General features: G+C 41.8%; 1 protein-coding gene across 5 annotated transcripts in view; it reads left to right on the top strand.

Annotated features, from left to right (window-relative positions):
* Positions 1-19,524, top strand: part of AUH (AU RNA binding methylglutaconyl-CoA hydratase) — a 188,423-nt gene that overhangs the window by 111,178 nt on the left and 57,721 nt on the right. The gene's annotated exons all lie outside the window — the stretch shown is intronic.

Below are 19,524 nucleotides of genomic sequence, written 5' to 3' on the forward strand. Positions count from 1 at the left end.
CTGTTTGCTGAATTGTATGTAAAATTTTAGGAACGTTTCCCAGTGCCCTGGTATTTAAAGCCAGTTAGTTACTGGATGGTGTGTGCTGTCGAGGGGCAGCCGAAAGAAACTGTTGCTTCCACTGAATTTCCATATAATGTAATTTTTAAAAAATAAGCACAGGAAGTACTTCACACTTCCTCTTGGAATTTAAAAGTCAGTTTTCGGGTCAGACGTGTAAAGTGACTAAACTTGAAGCATTACATTTTAAAGATCACTCACACAGAATGAAATACTTTTGTCATTAAAGGCCTTTGTGCCCTACTAACATCAAAATATTGCTGGAAGAATTATGTACTGAAAAGAAAGGGAGTATTTTTTTCAGTCATTATGAACTAGTGGAGCGGAGCATTTGAGTACTTACATTTAGATCTGTCACTGCCTGGTTTAGTGTCAGGTCACTGTCTGACCCTCACAGCTTCCTGCATGCGGCCTTCTGGGCAGAGAAACGTGTCTGCGCTCACGCATCTCCCACGCGGGGGCTCAGAAGCACAGGTTCTCAGGCGTTTAGGAAGAGTTGTTTCTGAATGCTGTCACCTCTAAGATGAACCTGGTGGAAGAGTCGCCGGAAGAGCCTGTTGTTTCACGTGCTTGTTTATTAAGTCCATGCTTGTGATTCCTTCTCTGTGCTTAGACGTTGTGTCACACACAGTATCTCTGGATACAGTTAGACTCATCACCATGAAGTGGGTGTGGATTTTCCAGGAGACCGAGGCTGAGCAGAGCACGTGGTGGAGAGGCACCCCACCTTTCCACACGGGACTGGGGCACACTGGCACCTGGTGTGTGGGCACAGACATAGAAGCCTGCGGTTTCTCAGTGTACATGTGCGAGTGTGTGCGCTCTGCACACTCTTAGAGTTTGCAGACGCTGCCTTCTCCACCTGTTCCAGCCCAGGAGTGAGTTATGCGGGAAGGAGTTTACTCGAGCCCAGAGGACGTTCTCGTTATAGAAATGCTACATAGGATGAAGAGGCCTGTGTTCTGCATGAGTCAACTTGCAGTGACTCCATTTTTTTTTTTTTTTTAAGATTTTATTTATTTATTTGACAGAGAGAGACACAGAGAGAGAGGGAACACAAGCAGAGGGAGTGGGAGAGGGAGAAGCAGGCTCCCGGCAGAGCAGGGAGCCCGATGCGGGGCTCGATCCCAGGACCCTGGGACCATGACCTGAGCTGAAGGCAGACGCTTAACGACTGAGCCACCCAGGCGCCCCCAGTGACTCCATTTTTAGTCTGGTCTTCATTTTACCTTCCTGGAGGGCATCCTCAGTCATCTGGAGTCGATGTTTGCAGACCAGGACTGTGTAGCTGAAGCTGCCCTGGGGAGCTGCTGGGGGATAGTGAGTCCGGGAATGGAGGTTCTGGAGAGGAGTATGAGATTTGGGTGGAGGGGCTGCAGTCAGCCAAACCACACTATGTCCTTATTTTCCACCGTATGGAGAAGGTGGTCACAGCCTTAGGAGAAGGAAGACAGCATTCACAGAGTAGGGAAAAGAGGGGAGGAGGAGGGATAGTTTGTAGCGAAGAGGTGACTGACTGTCACAGATATGAGATGCGGGCTTGTTTAAACCACTGACAGCAAGGACGGGACTTGGCAGTTTTGAATGTGCTGAGCTCTTTAGTTGCAACCACGACCAAGGAGGGAAGGCAGACATTTCCAGAGTAGCTTCTTGTCTACTTGCCATTGTGGAGGACTGAGGACTGCAAGGGGCAAGTAGGTCAGGTGCAAAGGAATTGGAGAATGCAGGCAGCTGAAAACATATATCCGAAAACCGTGGATTATTCTACTTGGCTATCAGAGCCATCAAACAAGAACCAGACACCACGTGAAGGGAGCAGGTGACCGGTCAAGGAGAAGGACAGGCTGCCTCCTACATTGTGAAGGTTTAGGGTTAAGTCATTTACTAATTGTGTGGCAGGTTCCTAATCATGGCCACTTAATTGGGTCTGTGAAGCTTTTCTTTCTTTGTAAAATGAGAGTGATGATAATATCTATATCGCAAAGCTGTTGTAAAGTCTGTTATCTTTGCCACCTTTTAAAAACTGCTCTGTAAACTATACAATACCATGCAAATGCTAGTTTTTCCAGGGAGTTTACATTTGCCAGCTGGCGTACCTTTCTAGTGCGTGCATTGCTAAATCTAGGTCTCAGTGATGGATCGGTGGGTTCCGCTGACAGTTCATTTTCTGCTCTCTGGACTGACAGTCAAGAGACCCACATTATGGTGCTGGAAAATTTAGCTTTGCTCCTAACTAGCATTGTGCTTCTCAAATTTCCCACCAAAGCATACCTAAAACAGAACACACGCACATAGGCCATGCAAGCAGTCTGCCACATGCTCATGGCTTTTCTAAAATCACATTTTAGGGGCTCCAGGGTGGCTTAGTCGTTAAGCGTCTGCCTTCGGCTCAGGTCATGATCCCAGGGTCCTGGGATCGAGCCCCGCATCGGGCTGCCTGCTCCGCGGGAGGCCTGCTTCTCCCTCTGCCCGCTGTTCTGCCTGCTTGTGCTCTCTCTCTCTCTGTCAAATAAATAAAATCTTTAAAAAAAAATAAAATAAAATCACATTTTGTTTTACATTTTGTGTACATTTGCAATCTAGCCTAAACAATATTTATATTATATTGCATATACCTTTTAAGTTTCCCAGAACAAGATGTTAAAAAGAGGGAAGGGGTCCTGGCTGGTCTGTTATCCGGTGGACAGGATGGGGGTTGCCCCTGCCTGTGCCATCATGTGCCCCTAGACATAGGAGCACACACCCCTAATTCCTGGGCTGCTTGTTAAAGAAGAGGATTGACTGTGTCCTCTGTCCCCTTCTGGGCAGCTCTTCTGTGAAAGCCCATGTAATAGACATTGCAAGGAACTCTTGACCTGATTACAAAATCAAATTATACAACACACTCATTCTTACAAAGTGGTTTCTAGATATTGTGTAATTCTTATCCATATAGGTTGGTCACAGAGGACTTTACTCAATAGAGTTTATTATCATTGAGGCCACAAATTATGACATTTTATTTGCTTAAGGTATTCGTGAAAGTCAGTCATCAGTACACAACATTTCGTTAGGTCGTTCTATTTTTGATTGTAACTTTCCACTATAAGCTTATAAATCATTAAGTCTTCTGGTCAAGAGGGTAAACTAGGCACTGAGCACTGGTACTTGCTACCTGCCTGTTTTAAAGCCTTATCAAAATGATAGCACAGAATGTTAGGGGGTTAAAAAAAAGGTATAATCATTCACCAATAAATAGCAAACCAAAGAGAGAATTCATCAACAAATGAGGTACCAACAGATTTGTTTGGAGTAGAGGAGATGAGACAGCTCTAGCCTATGTGATTTGCCATGGGGCCTGTGAAGATGGGGAAGGCATTATTGTCTTCAGGGGAATCTTGGAGGGGCTCAGAGCCAGCAGCTGTTTTAGAAGTTATAACTTAGAGATGATGATTTCTAAAACAGGGTACAGTTGAAGAGCTGGGTGTAAAATTGTCTTACATACCAGCCCCCCACACCCCACCCTCCCAGCACGTGCACACTCGAAGCAGAGGCAGCTGGTGTGTGTTATCAGGCAAAATGGGCAAAAACTGATTCTTCTGTAGACATGAAACTAACTTTGGAAAACTGGGGACTTGTGATGTGGATTTTGGTTCCACAGTAAAGCCCTCCTCATTCTTCAGGGCTACTGCTCAACAATCAGGTTCTTTTCTGTTTACATCAAGTAAAGCCTGCCTATCTCGGTCATATATACAGAGCTCAGAATTTCCACTCAGAGAAGAGGCCTTCCTAAAATACCAGCTGACACAAGAGCACAGGAGAGCAACTCCCATCCTCCTGTACCTCCGTCTTTAATGAACAGACAGATCAGCGGGTCATCGGGTGTATGACAGTTGACAGCATGAAAGAAAAAAAAATAGGCCTTAAGGAAGGCAGCTAATGCAGAAGCCAATGATATTACATAGAAGGGCTATTAGATTTATTTTTAAAGAGGATTGCTGAAATGGAAATGTAAATAAAAATGTGAGAAAAGAAAGTAAAGTAGTCATCCAAAATAGAAACCCAAGACCAGTGGAATGCAAGAATAGGTGCATGAGAAATCAATCTGTGAGGTTTGATATTTGGCTTAATAGAAGTTAGGAAAGGAAGAGAGGAGAGGAAATTATCCAAAAAACAAAGGAAAATAATTTGCTCTTGGCTTTTTATACTGAGTTATCACGTTGGACAACAATAGCAACAACAAATTGAATGAGTAACTCTTTTTCTTTTTTTTTTAAGATTTTATTTATTCATTTTGACAGAGAGAGAGAGAGACACAGCGAGAGAGGGAACACAAGCAGGGGGAGTGGGAGAGCGAGAAGCAGGCTCCCTGCAGAGCAGGGAGCCCGATGCGGGGCTCGATCCCAGGACCCCGGGATCATGACCTGAGCCGAAGGCAGACGCTCAACGACTGAGCCACCCAGGCGCCCTGAATGAGTAACTCTTTTTCCCTTTATTAAACTTAACAGTTTTTCCCCCTGAAAATACCTGTGCTCTTATACTGCCGGTTGTGTGGACAGAGTATACGTGGATTCAGCTCACTTTTATTTTGATTTTTTCAGCCCTGAATCTGGTAGAGTAAATACATTGAGGACACAAATAATATCCTGCGTAGGAAACCATGGTACTGGAGTGAGGATGGGCCACAGGATCCTTTCCAGCAGTGTATTCCGTTTGGTCATTTCAAGTTGACTCAAAAGGGGAGATCTGTTTGCAGTCCTGGTGCTATTCATTTTCTATTCTGAAGATAAACCTACATAGAATTAACTAGAAAGAACATGTGGATTACTTCAAAGCACAGACATATACTGTGCAGCAATATCAGCACAACCAAAGGGCCTCCAACACTCAAGAAAGACCCCTGTTGCCATGGCTGGTCACGTCTTATGTTCCTTTTAAGTGGTATTGATGAATCCCATTTATCCTTCCCTGAGCAGATTTCTCACTGGGGCCTTTTTCCTTTGTCACGGTTTCCAAAAGTTGTATTCCCTCATCCTGGCAGAAACAACAGCTTCTTTACAAAATAGGCAGCTGGCCCACAGGCCATAGTTTGGACTCTGGACTGTGGAACTAGACTGACTACCTAGATTTGAATCCTAGCTTGCCCACTAATTGTGTTACTCAGTTTTCTCATCTTTAGCTGAAGATAATGGAATTACCAATGCCACATTGTTTTGTGAGAATTAAATGAGGTAACATATGTTAAGTAGTTGAGAACAGTGCCTAGGCCATGCAGCTGCTCTCCCAAGTTTAGCTAGTATTTGAAATATGGTACAAGTGGCCATTAAGTTTACTCTCACGTGCTGACTTACTATGGTGAGAGTACAGGAGGCCATGTTTGTGTTCACTGGAAATAATCCTGTCTAATTAACTGTGTTTGAGGGGAGAAGGGAGACCATGCAACTGGCCCAGGTCTTTGCTACCTTTTATGAATGATCCTCCTATCCTCAAGGAATCTCTCTGTGATTAGGAATATAATGCTACGTTAAAATGTTGCTGTTGGAAAATAGATTCAACCTGGATTGTCTCAGGTTACACTAAATTTTATAGGAATATAACTAATGTAAATTTAAGGTTGGCAGGTGATAAATATACAAACCACTCTTTAAAGATAACTGATTTCTGATAACTCTAATGTATTTTGATAACATTTTGCAAAAAAAATAGAGAACTAAGTAGTTTGTGGAAAGTATGAACTAAATGAATCTAAACTTGGTATGCTTTTCTTTATTTAAGTGCCTTCAGGTGAACTTTTAAAAATCTTTTCCATCCATTAATGAGTTCTTGATTGATTCAGTAACTTTTTAGTCACTTTTTATTACTTATGAGAAAAACACCCCCCTCTGTTTAGCCCAGTTCAAAGCTTTAATCTTATGTCCAATTCAGAAATGTATCCTTGTTCTGTTTCTAGCCATGTTGGAGTAACAGAGACCAGATTTACTCTTCTACCTTAAATAACTAGAAAATTGGGCAAATATATGAGACAACTGGGTACAGATAATACAGATCTATGGTCCTGAGACAAAACAGTCAATCAAGGGAGGCCCTAAAATCACCACAGCTTTCTTCCTAGGGGCATTTTCTAGACTACAGGACAAGAAAGTAGAACCCAAGCTGTCTGAGATGGTCTCATGGGAAGTTGAAGTGGATTAAATATGTGGGAAACAGTATAGGAGAGGAAGTAGTTATACCAAAGAATAGTTCCAGAAATTTGCACAGGGGTGACCTTGAGTTTGTAGCTGAATACTGCGATGTGCTTCCACTGTCCAGTCAGAGAATGACCTGGTAACTATAAGAAGAATAGCCCCCAGACTTCCACAAAGAGAGACTGGACGAGTTCCACATTCTGAGTAGAGAGGCTTTGAAGGACACACTGTGAATTAAGTATATACCCAGAAGGATTATGCTGTAGGAGGGCTACATTAGCCTTAAAATAACATGTTCTCTAAACCTGCCGTAACAAAGCTTTAAAACAGCCCTCACAAGGACCATCTGCTCAGCCAAGAACTTAATTGCCTGTGGTACAAAGCCCAGTATGCTTTAAAGGAAAACAACAAAATGTAGCACAGGACAGAGTCACATAATATCTAGCAACCAATCAAAAATTAGTAGACACAATGAAACAAAAATGTGACGCAGAAGAATAAGCAGTGAACAGGAAGAAACAGATACAACAAAGATGATGCAACTTGCAGAAAAGGGCTCAAAATAGCTGTTTGTATTTGTGCTTAAGGGTTTAAAAGGAAAATGAGCATAATGAGAGAATTGCAAAGTTTATTATAAAACCGAACCATGCAGAACTTCAAGGGCTAAGAATTACAGTTTCTGAAATGAAAAAAAAAATGGTGGAATTAACAGTAGACTATATATTGCAGAAGAAAAGTTTAGTGAATTTGAAGACACAGAGGTAGAAAATAAAAACCAAAGCACACAAAGGCTACTGGCTCAGTAGGTAGAACCTGTGACTCCTGATCTCGGGGTTGTGAGTTTGAGCCCCACATTGGGTGTAGAAATTACTAGAATAAATAAAACTTTTAAAAAGTTTTAAAAAATGAATAGAGCCTCAGTGACCTGTGGGCAGTATCAAGTGGTCTAACATGTTGTACTTGGGGTCTCCATTGCTAGCAGTAGAGGTGGGGAAAGAAGAAATATTTGAAAAAGTAATGGCTGAAGTGTTTTCAAATTTGGTGCAAGCTAAAGCACATAGGAGCTACATATTGTCATTGTGTCATTGGGAGATTTAAAATATTCATATCATTTCCTGTTAGCTTCGTTCTCACAAAATTATTCGAGAAATGCTACTTTACTTTTAGATCAACACTAAAAATTTTTTAGATAAGACTAATAAGCCAGTAGTGAAGATAATAAAATGGAATGCTTAAAAATCATCAATCCTGAAGACAAGAAAATAAGAAGTAATAAAAGTCAGATGAGAAAAATGGAAAACAAAAGTCAAGATGGTAAATTTAAAACTAACTGTATTGATAATTATATTTAATGTAAATTTTTCTGTAAGGTGCATTAATTAAAAAGCAGAGACTGTCAGACTGGTTGGAAAAGTAAGACTCAATTATGTGCTGTTTATAAGAGACACACTTTAAAGATACAGATAGTTTAAAACCATCTGGGTGGAAGAAGATATGCCATGCTAACAATAGATAAGAGAGCTTAATAGCTGTATTATGCCAGAAAACTAGGTTTCAGGATAAGGAATCTGACTAGTCATAGAGAGAGACATTTCATAATAACACAAGAGTGCATTCGCCAACAAGGTGTTAGAATCCCAAGAATGCATGCAAGTATAATAACAGAATTTCAAAATACATTAAGCAAAATTTTCTCAGAAATAAAAGGAAAAATAAAAAAAATCTATTTTTCCAGAGATTACATAATTGCTGGAGCAAAGGGAAAGAAAGTCAGTGGGGATATAGAAAACTTGAACTTCACTGTGAAATAACTTTGACCTAACTGATCTTTTTCAGAGAACTCTACCCAACAACAATAGAACGCACATTCTTTTGAAGTTGTACATGGAATATTCATCAAAATTGAAAGATGGAACTTAAATACATAAAATAAATCTCAATAAATGTTAAGAAATTTAAAAGATTGAAATAATACAGACTTTATTCTCTGACCCCAACAGAATTGAATTAAAAATGAGTAACTGAAAAATATATGACAGTTTCCAGATTCTTGGAAATAAAAGAATACACTTCAAAGTACACCCGTGGGTCAGTGAAGAAATCACAAGAGAAATAGGAAATATTTGTGAACTTTGTAAAAATGAAAACAACATTAAATTTTGTGGGATGTAGTTAAAGCAGTGCTTACTTAGAGAGAAATTACAGTTTTAAAAGCTTATGTCAGGAAAAAAGAAAGATCTGGGATCAGTGAACTAAACCTCTACTTTTTAGAGCAGGGAATTAGTAAAAAAGGACTCTGCATGAACATTTAGGATAGGCCCTCACTACAAATCCTGTAGGTATTACAGGATAATAAGAGAATACTATGTATAACTTTATACCAGGAAATTCACCAGCTGGAAAGACCTGTGAGAACCAAAACTGATACTAGAAGAAATAGAAAATCTGAATACTAATGTATTTTGTTTAAGAGGTTGAATTGTAATTAATTTTTTTTTTCTCAAACAAAACTACAGGCCCAGATTGCTTCACTGGTGGAATCTATCAACCTTTCAAGGAAGAAATATTAGCAATCTTACCTAAGTCCTTTCAGAAAGCACAGGAGGAGAGAATAGGTCCTGACTTCTTTTATGAGGTCCTTATTACTTTCCTGACAAATCAAACAAAGTTATTAAAAGAAAAGAAACCTACACACTAGTGTTCCTCATGAAAAGAGATGTAATGATTCTTAACAATTGAGGACATCAAACCCAATAACATATAAAAAGGAAAGTTGGGTGTGGGAGGTAAACTGATTGACCTGTCTGTTACGAAGCCCCTGATAGATGCTCCATTTGTGAACATTACTGTGAATGCTGGAAAGAGGGACTCTAGTGTTGAGTTTTTTGCTTCTCTGAGTTGGAACTCTATGGCTGTATTTCTCCTTCTGTCTTTTGCCAAGAGCCTGGGGTTGGAGGGGGCGAGTGGGGATTAGGACACTGATTGTGGGGCAGAGCTGATGCAGTGATACGTGCTGGGAGCTTGAAGACCTCGTCTGTCCTGCTCGGCCACTTGTTCAGTGAACTCAAGCTCCTTCACTTACCCACCCTGATTAAATTGCGGAACAGTATATTGAATTAAGTGACAGGGTCTGTTTTAAATGCCATGGATCCAGTCCTCAGTCAGTCAACAATCAATAAACACTTATAGAAAATAAAAAGAAATTTTTTTTTTTTTGAAAATAAAAAGAAATTTAAAGAAAGATAATACATCACAACTAAGTGGGATTCATCTCATTTATAAATCAATCAATATAATCATATTAACAGAATAAAAGAAAAATTGTATGATCATCCCAATGTTTGCAGATAAAGTATTTGACAGAATTAACATTGATTCATGATTTAAAAAAAAAAAAAAACTCTTAGTAAATTAGACTAGCAGGGTACTTCCTCAGTCTGACCAAATGCCTTTATAAAGTACCTATGGAAACAAGGCAAGAATGTTCACTCTGATCACTTCTGCTTAACACTGCACTGTAGGCTCTAGCCAGTGCAGTAAAGCAAGAAGAAATAAAAAGGCATGCAGATTGGAAAGAAGAGTTAAAATTCTCTATTCACAGGTGCCATGATCATGTTCAGAGGAATCTCACCAAAAACTGTTAGAATTAGTGAATCCAGCAGAGTCTCTGGATACAAGATCATACATAAAAATCAGTTGTACTTCTGTATACTAGCCAGGCACAATTGCAAAATGAAATTTTAAATATTACTCGTATATAATAGCATTAAAAATAACGAAATATTTTGTTAATATATGCAAAATCTGTGCATTGAAAACTATCAAACATGGCAGAGAAATGAAAGAAGACTAAAATAAATGGAGACACATAACTTGCTCATGTGTTAGAAGATGAAATACTATGTTGTCTGTTCTCCCCAAACTGATCAATGGATTCAGTGCAATCTCAGTTAAAATCCTAGTGGCCATTTTTGGATGAAGTGGCAAAGTGATTCTAAAATTTATATGGAGATTCAAAGAACAAAGTTGGCTGAATTACACAGCCTGATTTCAAGACTTAGTGTAAAGGTAAAGATACCAAGACATCCTGATGCTGGTGTGAGAACAGAGCTGAGGAATAGACTCAGGCACGAAGGGTCGGGGAGCGGGGGTCAGGGACAGGCAGCAAAGGAAGTCCCTCTTGTCTCCTTGCAAGAAGTGTCAGAATTTCACGCAGTCTGCGTCATAGTTTTATTAGCAAATGTTATTTTAGGATAAGTTATATGAAGTGTTATTTTATGCCACTAAGTAAAGCATAAGCTTACATGGTGCAGTCTGGGAAGATGTGTATTTATTTTACAGTTTAGCCTCACTAACTGATTTTAATGGACTAGCCAAAAGCAATTTTAAGTAGTTCCCTATATTACATACAATCAGTCTCTGTTGTTTCTAAAATAAGGTGAAACTGAAATAGAATGTTTTTATGACATTATTTAAATTTAATTGTGTTTAATTCCTGTAAATAGCAGATAACATGCCAGAACTTAGAACTTGTTCTGTATCTATATTTAAAATAGAGCCACAGAATTTAAAGTGCCTCACTTTGTAAGCAATTAGGTCGTTTTTGAAAATTAAAATAAGACATTTTCTAAGTTAATTCACGTTATGCTTTTGACTTTAAATAATAAACATCATCTGTAAACGATTACTGTGTACAAGTTAGCATTTGAGAGTTTAAAATACGCAGTTTTATGATTCTGTGAAGTTGTAAGGGGGCATTATAAATAGCTTTTCTATGAAACCATGCGTATACAGGGATAGGCACATTTAATTATTAAAAATTGCTTGTCAGGACAGTCATGGAAATGTCCTCTGTGACAGTTTTTCTCAGACCTATTTCAAACTTATGCATGTGTTACTGTATTTATCTTTATCTAATCAGCCTTTGCTGCGAGGTTTTGTTATTTTATTACAAGCAGCTGTGCAAAGCTTTTTCTTTTAAAAACTACATTCTTTTGTAGTGCTGCCATCACTCCCATCTTACTCATTGGGCAGCAGATTAAAAGCAAGTAAACTGTAGAACTAGATAAAATATATGATGTCAATGTATTTCATGATACCTTCATGAAAAACTACTCTTTTGAGACCATTTAAAATGGAAATATTAAAATTTTTTCAACCAAAACAAAAATAATCAGAAATGTGGATTATCATTCTTAGGTTTTTGAATACGAAACTTCGTATGCTGAGTTTAGCTACGACTGTACTTACTATCTTGAGGGTTAATAGCGTGCAAGCATTTAATTTGTTTGCTCTAATGCTGAGAAATATATGTATACATGTTGGTATATACATTTAGTGAATTTATAAGACTGTCAGAAGTCTAAAATTCCAAACCTGTGACCCAAATGGGAACTTACGGAATATATAAATTATTATGTAAACCTAAACTTAAATCTCAGTGCCACTTTTCTGTGACAGGTTGAAACATTTTCAGTTCCAGGCTATAAATCGATTCAGTTGACCTTTGAGTTTGTTCTGTATGCGAGGTACTATGATGGGCATTATTACTTCATGGTCTCGTGTTTCTCTGTGAAGCTAAAGAGGTGGGTTACTCCCATCTCGCAGATGCGCGAGCTGAGTCTAGACCTTCTCCAGGGTCCCATCGCTAATTGAGGATATCTGATCCTACTAGATGTTTGGATTGCCCCACTCTCCCACTCAGGATTGTTGTTAGTTCATAGAAGTGGTGTGGCAGTAGGGAAGTAATCTTCACTTGTCAACGCACTGCACTGACAGCCCATACATGGTTGCTAACGTAGCTAGTTGTTTACTTTTCGTATTAACTGAGGAGGTGCTTGGACAATTCCTGTTTTAGATTAGCCATCTCTTACGTTAGAATTCATTCTTGTTTCTTCTGCCACTCTGTTAATCCAGACTTAACGTTACTTGCCACCTGAGCTCATCTAGCTTTGAGCTCTAGGATTCTCTCCTTTCCTTGGTGCATTTATGTCCATATGATGATTGCCAAATTAATTTTACTCCGGAACCTTTCAGAGCTTACATTGCTTGCCAGAGAAAACATAAACTCGTCTTGGCATTGAAGACTTGAGTTTTGCTTCCCAGTGTTGCCCTTCGCATCTCAGGATCCATGCCCCATCTCAGTCTTTGGAGACCTTTCCTGTTATCACAGAGCCTTGAGCTGAGCTGCAGGTGGATGACCACTGCCTTCCCTCCCCACCTGCCCGCTGTCCCTTGCCCTTCCTCCCGGAAGACTCTCCTGGGTCCCAGCCACGGCACTTGGTTACACCACTTAGAGTAGCTTGCAGTTGTAGCCCCAAACCACAAAATCTAGGAAACTGAGGCGCACAGAGTAAGTTTGCGTATACCATCCAGAAATTACCCTCTTGACGCTTTGGCAGTTTTTCTTCTTCCTGGTCTCTGAAATTAGCCTGTATGTTCAAGACAGTCCACAGATCTTTAAGATACAGATCTTTAAGTTTGCCAAAAAGGACAGTAGTTCTCTTTCAATTTTAATTAGTTTGAAATGTAATTCTTTTCACTCTTATCTTACTCGACTTTGTTATGCTAATTTCTTCCCTAATTTTAGTTTATTTCCTTGAATCACTCTGTTCAGTACCATTAAAATATGGTTTGTGTGCAGGAGAATTGCTGGTCTTAACACTTTAAGGAATACAGAGATTATCTACTGCAAAGAGACATGGTTAGATAACCCTGATGGACTGGTCTTTAGAAAGGTTCTGGAGTGTTAGTCCACAAGGAGCCCCGTGGGGATGAGGAAAACACTCCAGGGAGCAGCCTGCAGAGCTGTGGCTGCCTTAGTCCTTGCGGCTGCACAGACCCCAAGGTTTGGAGTCACGGAAGAGCCCCAAGCCGTGAGCGCCAGCGCCTCGCTGCACTTGACAAGCCCCTAGTTCAGCGGAAGCAGAGAGCCGGCTGTTCTGGCTGAAGAGGCATGCAGGGCCACCTCTGTTCCATTAGCAATCTTGCATGTGTCTCTCAAGTCTTAGCTCATAGGCCGTTATTTAGTTTCTGCTTTCACAGAGGGTCTGTGGAGTGTGTTTATGAACCTAGCGTAATACAAAGGAAGATACTGTGTACAGGCTCAGTTTTAAGGATATGTCATGATCTATTGGTAAGTATGGAAATCTGAAATCAGAATATCTACTAAACCCTGAGAACTGTAGTTCCTTTACATTATACCATGTAGAGGGCCCTGCCCTGTGCATTCTATTAAACATGAGAACAGTGATCGCAGAACGAATGTTTCCAAATTCCTCTTGAATAAGAAAGAAGTCACTTACGTATAGTCTGAGGTTGGAAAGTTCAACAATAACTTTGTTCCAGGTTAGTCCCAACATGCATTATGTCCACATCCAGTGGTATCTTACCCCCAGTAGCGTTGACTTCAAGAATTCTTTTGCTTTTTATTTCTAACATGTGACCCCTTGCTAGCCCAAGTGTCCCCTACCCTTTGTGCTCCTGCAGCCCGTGGGGAGTTTGGGTTTCCGTGAGGTCAACTACACAGTCTTGCAAAATATTGATGCTTGTGTATGAACATCGGTGCTGCTCACGGTCACCTCTGGGGCCTGAAGTGGGGGTGAGGGCACCACCCCACAGAGCTGGTGTGAGAATGAAATGAGTTTATAAAGCACTTAGAGTAGGGCCTGTGACCTAATAAGCACTAGATAAATGTCCCCTGGCTGTTGTTTTCTATGTGATTTTTTTTTTTTTTTACAAGGCACCTCTGTTGTCATGGAGCTGTTCCTTGATCCTGTGTGGAAGTTTTCAAAAATGGCCCCTCCTTCTCTCCCCCATCCCTACCTCTGAAGAACATCGAGAGAAAGAGAGAAAAGACAAGACAGTGGACTGGTAGATTGGTCGATGTCCTCAACAGTGTTGGTGCTCAGCTCGACATAGAAAACCGTGTTAGGGCCTTGGGGACTTGAAGGAGCTGGGCTGGTGTCTGTGTTGGTGTGAGCCCATGCCGCGGCCTGGCCGGACGGCCAGGGCCCTGGGGGGGTGGTGTGCAGCACCGTGTGCTTGCTGAGCCCGGGGCTTGCGGCTGCAGGCTTCTCAGGCTGGGAGCAGTGTGGAGCAGGCGGGGAGTTGCCCTGGCCTGTGGTCGCACTCAGCTCCCTTTCCCTCTTTCTCTTACAGACTCAGTGGAAACCACAGCTCCTGGCTTCTGCAGTGAGTACACACTGAGCCAGTGACTGACTTGTGTTCCCCACTGTCTGGTGACTCCGCCCAGAAACCCAGCTACTTTGCACGTAGTACAGACCCCACAGGAGTGAATGTATGAGTACTCACACTCCACACTCCACACACCTGCACTGGATAAGGACTTGTGAGAGGAGAAAGTTGGGTCCTGGGGGTGGAGCTGACCGGAGGAGCTTGCTGGCATGTTTTGGCTGAGAGCCCAGCACTTAGACGGACGTGCGTTGGTGCACCCGAACTTTGGGGGCCCTTTGCGGCTGCACTTGGAGGGACTGGCCGGGAGCCAGCGTGCTTGATCGTGCCCAAGAGTAACAGCGGCAAGGTCGTCCGTCTGCCTCCCCCTAAAAGATGATGAGATTGATTGACAAAGGGGAAGTGTCCTCCCTAGGGCCACCCTGCAGCCCCAGATCCCTAGACTCCTGCGGCAGCACCCTTTCTCTGAGGACACAGCAGAGATGTCGACGGGCTCACGGCTTCTCTGTGCACTGAGGGAAGTTGCCAGTTTGTCACGAGTAATTTCTTGTTGTTATCAGACCCTTGCGTGCCTTCACAACTCCCAGAAGGGTGTATTGATGTATAACGTAGGAGTCCTTCAGAAAGGAAATGGGGATTCCTTTCTGAGTTGGAGGACACAGAGCTCCTGGGTAGCAGTCAGCACATCTCAGCAGCCCATGGTCTGATAGGAGGCTGGATGGGGAGTCGGCCTCAAGAGGAGGATGCCCATGATTCATTAGATACTGGAGAACTTGACATTTTATTGTATTTAATGAGATTAAAATTATGGGTACTGTTTTCCGGAGAGAAGAAAACATAATGAATATGCCCTCAACGTTAAGGTTTTTAATGACTTAAGATTTAGAATCAAATACTCGCTAAACATGTGACGTCACCTAACATGTGACCCTCCGCTACATCCATGTGTGGAAACACCGAGGGGGAGGCTTTCTTGTTATTACTGAACCTTACACCAGGCCCGGCAGAGAATGAGAACTTTGAAAACATAGTGAGTGTTTGCTGAGTGATACAGTGAACTTTGTGGCTCTTCGCAGAATGGTGTGGTATGACTGGGGTATGAAAGTAACTTTCCAGGGGAGCGAGCAAGGCCTGTACAGCAGGATGGGCTGGGGCCTGAGGAGTGCGGGGCGGAGGGGCCGGCCGTGTGGTTGGCTCTCACAGGACGCCCTGGGTCCCCTGGGATTGCCTGTCTTCTCAGGTACAGACTAGTCCCTTCAGAGCTTCTCCGCCCACTGGACCTGGAGACAGTTTTTTCCGTTTTCCAAAACAAGGGGTCAGTGGAGACTGCAGTTTCCGAGGAACCCCTGAGGTTTTTAATTTAAAAATTTTAAATTTAAAATTAGGAAAAAGTTGGGCGCCTGGGTGGCTCAGTTGGTTAAGCGACTGCCTTCGGCTCAGGTCATGATCCTGGAGTCCCGGGATCGAGTCCCGCGTTGGGCTCCCTGCTCAGTGGGGGGTCTGCTTCTCCCTCTGACTCTCTTCCCTCTCGTGCTCTCTGTCTTTCATTCTCTCTCTCAAATAAATAAATAAAATCTTTAAAAAAAAAATTAGGAAAAAGTGGTTGATAAACATATTTTGAACATGGTCTTTTTATCTGCCACACTCATACATATGAGCAAAGGTATAAAACATATTTGATCATGGAGTATGTATTAGTGTATCTGTTATATTGTTGATTTTATGTTACTGTTCCAAAAGAAATCTGAGCCAACAACGTTTGTGTGATCAGCTAAAAGAACAGCTGCAGGGGTGAGGTAACAGGAAAAGGGGGTTGACACGGTGTTTGTGAGATATCGTTTCCTTAGAGTGTCACAGAGCCTGTGGCCTTCTTGTTCCCGGAGCCACCTGAGCTGTTATTGAACTCTAGGCCAGTGTTCAGAAATACTGCTCTCTTTACTTATTTCTCTTTTGTCATTTACATGGGGCTCTCCCCTGCAGACATAGACGCTCTGACCTCGGGCAGAAAATGCCTTCAGGCTAGCCTGCTCATTATAGCAGCGCTGTAATTTGTGTGTGTGTGTGTGTGTGTAACTACACTTCAGTGGGAAACAGTAGGACAAACATCAGTATTCTCTAAGTGAGAGGTGGTCAGACTGGAGGGCTCCCCTGCCAACTCTTGAAATTTCTGTGTCCCAACCCAAAGCCCCGACACTGTCCTAGGCCATGTGTCCCCCACTGCTGGAACCACTGTCCTCTCCCTTGGGCTTTCCTACAGCCTTCAGGCTACAGTGTCCTTTGTCAAAAATCCAACATTGTTAAGAATTTATGCCGTTAGTATTTCTCTGCTATATTCCTAATACTTTTAGACATTTAAAAAAAGATTTTATTTATTTATTTGAGAGAGAGAGCGGGGAAGAGCAGAGGTAGAAGGACAAGTAGATTCTGCACTAAGCGCTGTGCCCAACACAGGACTCGATCCCACCACCCTGAGATCATGACCTGAGCCAAAATGAAGAGTCGGACGCATAACTGACTGAGCCACCCAGGTGTCCCTACTTTCAGACATTTGTAGGAAGAAGGAATATATATATATATATATATATATATATATGTATTTTTTTTTTAAAGATTTTATTTATTTATCTGACAGAGAGAGACACAGCGAGAGCAGGATCACAAGCAGGGGTAAATGGGAGAGGGAGAAGCAGGCTTCCCGCCAAGCAGGGAGCCCGATGCGGGGCTCGATCCCAGGACCTGGAATCATGACTTGAGCCGAAGGCAGATGCTTAACAACTGAGCCACCCAGGCGCCCCAAGAAGGAATATATTTTGAGACATGCTCAGTAGGCCCCTTACAGACAAAAATAATGAATAATACAAATGTAAACATTTAAAATAAAGCTTGGCATAAAGGTAGAAAATTGGGGGAAAGAATAGTCTTTTCAACAATTGGTTGTCCAAAGAAATTAACTTTGATCTGTATCTCTCACCATATATAGAAATGAGCTCAAAGTGGATCATAGACGTAAACATGACATCTAAAAATATAAAACTTACAGTCTTGGGGCTCCTGGGTGGCTCAGTTGTTAAGCGTCTGCCTTTGGCTCAGGTCATGATCCCAGGGTCCTGGGATCGAGCCCCGCATCAGGCTCCCTGCTCAGTAGGAGAGCCTGCTTCTCCCTCTCCCACTCACCCTGCTTGTGTTCCTGCTCTTGCTATCTCTCTCTCTCTGTCAAATAAATAAATAAAATCTTTAAAAACAGAACAAAAAAAACCTTACAATCTTTTTGCTCTTCAGGTAGAAGGTTAAGATTTCTTAGATATCAAAAACACAATCTATATGGAAGGAAGTGTAAATATTGGACTTGATCAAAATGAGGACTATTTCTAGTCAAAAGACAGAGTTCCAGATGGGGGGAAAATATGTGCGGATCATAGATCGGATGAAGGAGCTGCATCCATTATGTGTATGTAAAGAACTGTCAATAATAATAAGAGGAAAAAATGCCTTAATTAAAAACTAATCAAGAGATTGGAGAAGATATTTCCCCAAAGACATATGACTAGAAAATAAGTTAATGAAAAGACATTTGTAGGAAGAAGGATGTCCAGCATCACAAGGGAAATTCACACTCAACCCATTCTGCTAAACAGCTTAGTAGAGTGGCTAAAATGAAGAAGATGGACTGTCCCAAATGCTGACAGGGATGTGGCATCTGGAACTCGCACACACTGCACACAGGAATGTAAAATGGTCCAACCAATTTTAGAAAACATTTTGGCATTTTTTAAAAAGTTAAGCATACACCCACCATAGAGACCTATACGGTAGGCCTATGGGAAGACACGGCAGCAGGGTGAAGTGATTGAACACACTTACCTTTACAGCTGCAAAGATGTCTTCCTGATCCCTTTCTCTCTGTTGTATAGATGTGCTCTAGTCCACTCAGCCTGTCCCCTACTGATAGACACTTGGTTTGTTCTTTTGAATTGACGAAGTCACAAGGAAAAACTGTGTGTGTGTGTGTGTGAGATATTTCATGTTCTTACTGGTCTGTCTTTGAGTAGAGTCCTGAGGAGTGAGGTGGCAGAGGCTCGGAGTGCCCTCCCCGGGTACTGCTAACCTTCCTGCATGGGTTTATAACCCTGTGTGCTCCATGCGCCCCGCTAACACAGTCGCTGGTCTTCAGGACGTTTGCCAGTGTGACAGGTGAGGAAGGGCATTTTTGAGTTCACAGAACTGTCATTTTTCTTTATAAGCAAAGTTCGTAGTTTTTGTATATTCAAGGGCCTGTAGGGGAGGTAAAACACTTTCCTCTGCCCTCCAAGGGCCTCTTCCTGGGGCCCTGAAAGTCACACTGATGAAGGACAGATTCGCGAGAAAAACAGTGTATTGGTAACATGCAGCGTGCATTTACCTGGGAGAAAACTCGGTGATGAGTAACTCCAGGAGGTGGTTGGAATTCAGGAGCTTATGTGCCATCTTAGGCTAAACACAAGGAACGAGGTTTGGGTTTCTGTGGGGAGGCAGGTGATGGAAAAGTATAGTAAACGGGCTGTTCAGTAAGGTTCATAATGCAGATTTAAGTTACTGCCTTCTCCACTGATGGGAATTGTTAAGAGTTGTGCTCCCCTTCCTGGTGCTGGAGAGGGAGACACCTTTACACATGGAAATTTCCTTTGTAAATCTACCTTTTACAAAAGGAAAACTTATGCTCTATTTTTAGAGCTTTTCCTATGTCTGCTGTTTCTCAGTTGCCTTCAGCCCAAAATAGTCCTCATGCCAAAGTGGCATTTTTTGGAGTAGCATATTCTGGTCTCCTGCACACTGTTTGAATTTTCCATTGTCTTCATAGCTTTTGCTTTCTCCATTATTATTAAATTGCTTTATCAGTCTCAAGTCTTAGTAGTTTGTTATATATTTTATTTATTTATTTATTTATTTATTTATTTATTTATTTATTTATTTATTTATTTATTTATGAGAGAGAGAGAGAATGAGAGACAGAGAGCATGAGAGGGAGGAGGGTCAGAGGGAGAAGCAGACCCCCGCTGAGCAGGAAGCCCGATGTGGGACTTGATCCCGGGACTCCAGGATCATGACCTGAGCCGAAGGCAGTCGCTTA

Source organism: Mirounga leonina, unplaced genomic scaffold (genome assembly GCF_011800145.1).
Source record: "Mirounga leonina isolate KUSES-001 unplaced genomic scaffold, KU_Mleo_1.0 Mir_224, whole genome shotgun sequence".
Lineage (NCBI taxonomy): Eukaryota > Metazoa > Chordata > Mammalia > Carnivora > Phocidae > Mirounga > Mirounga leonina.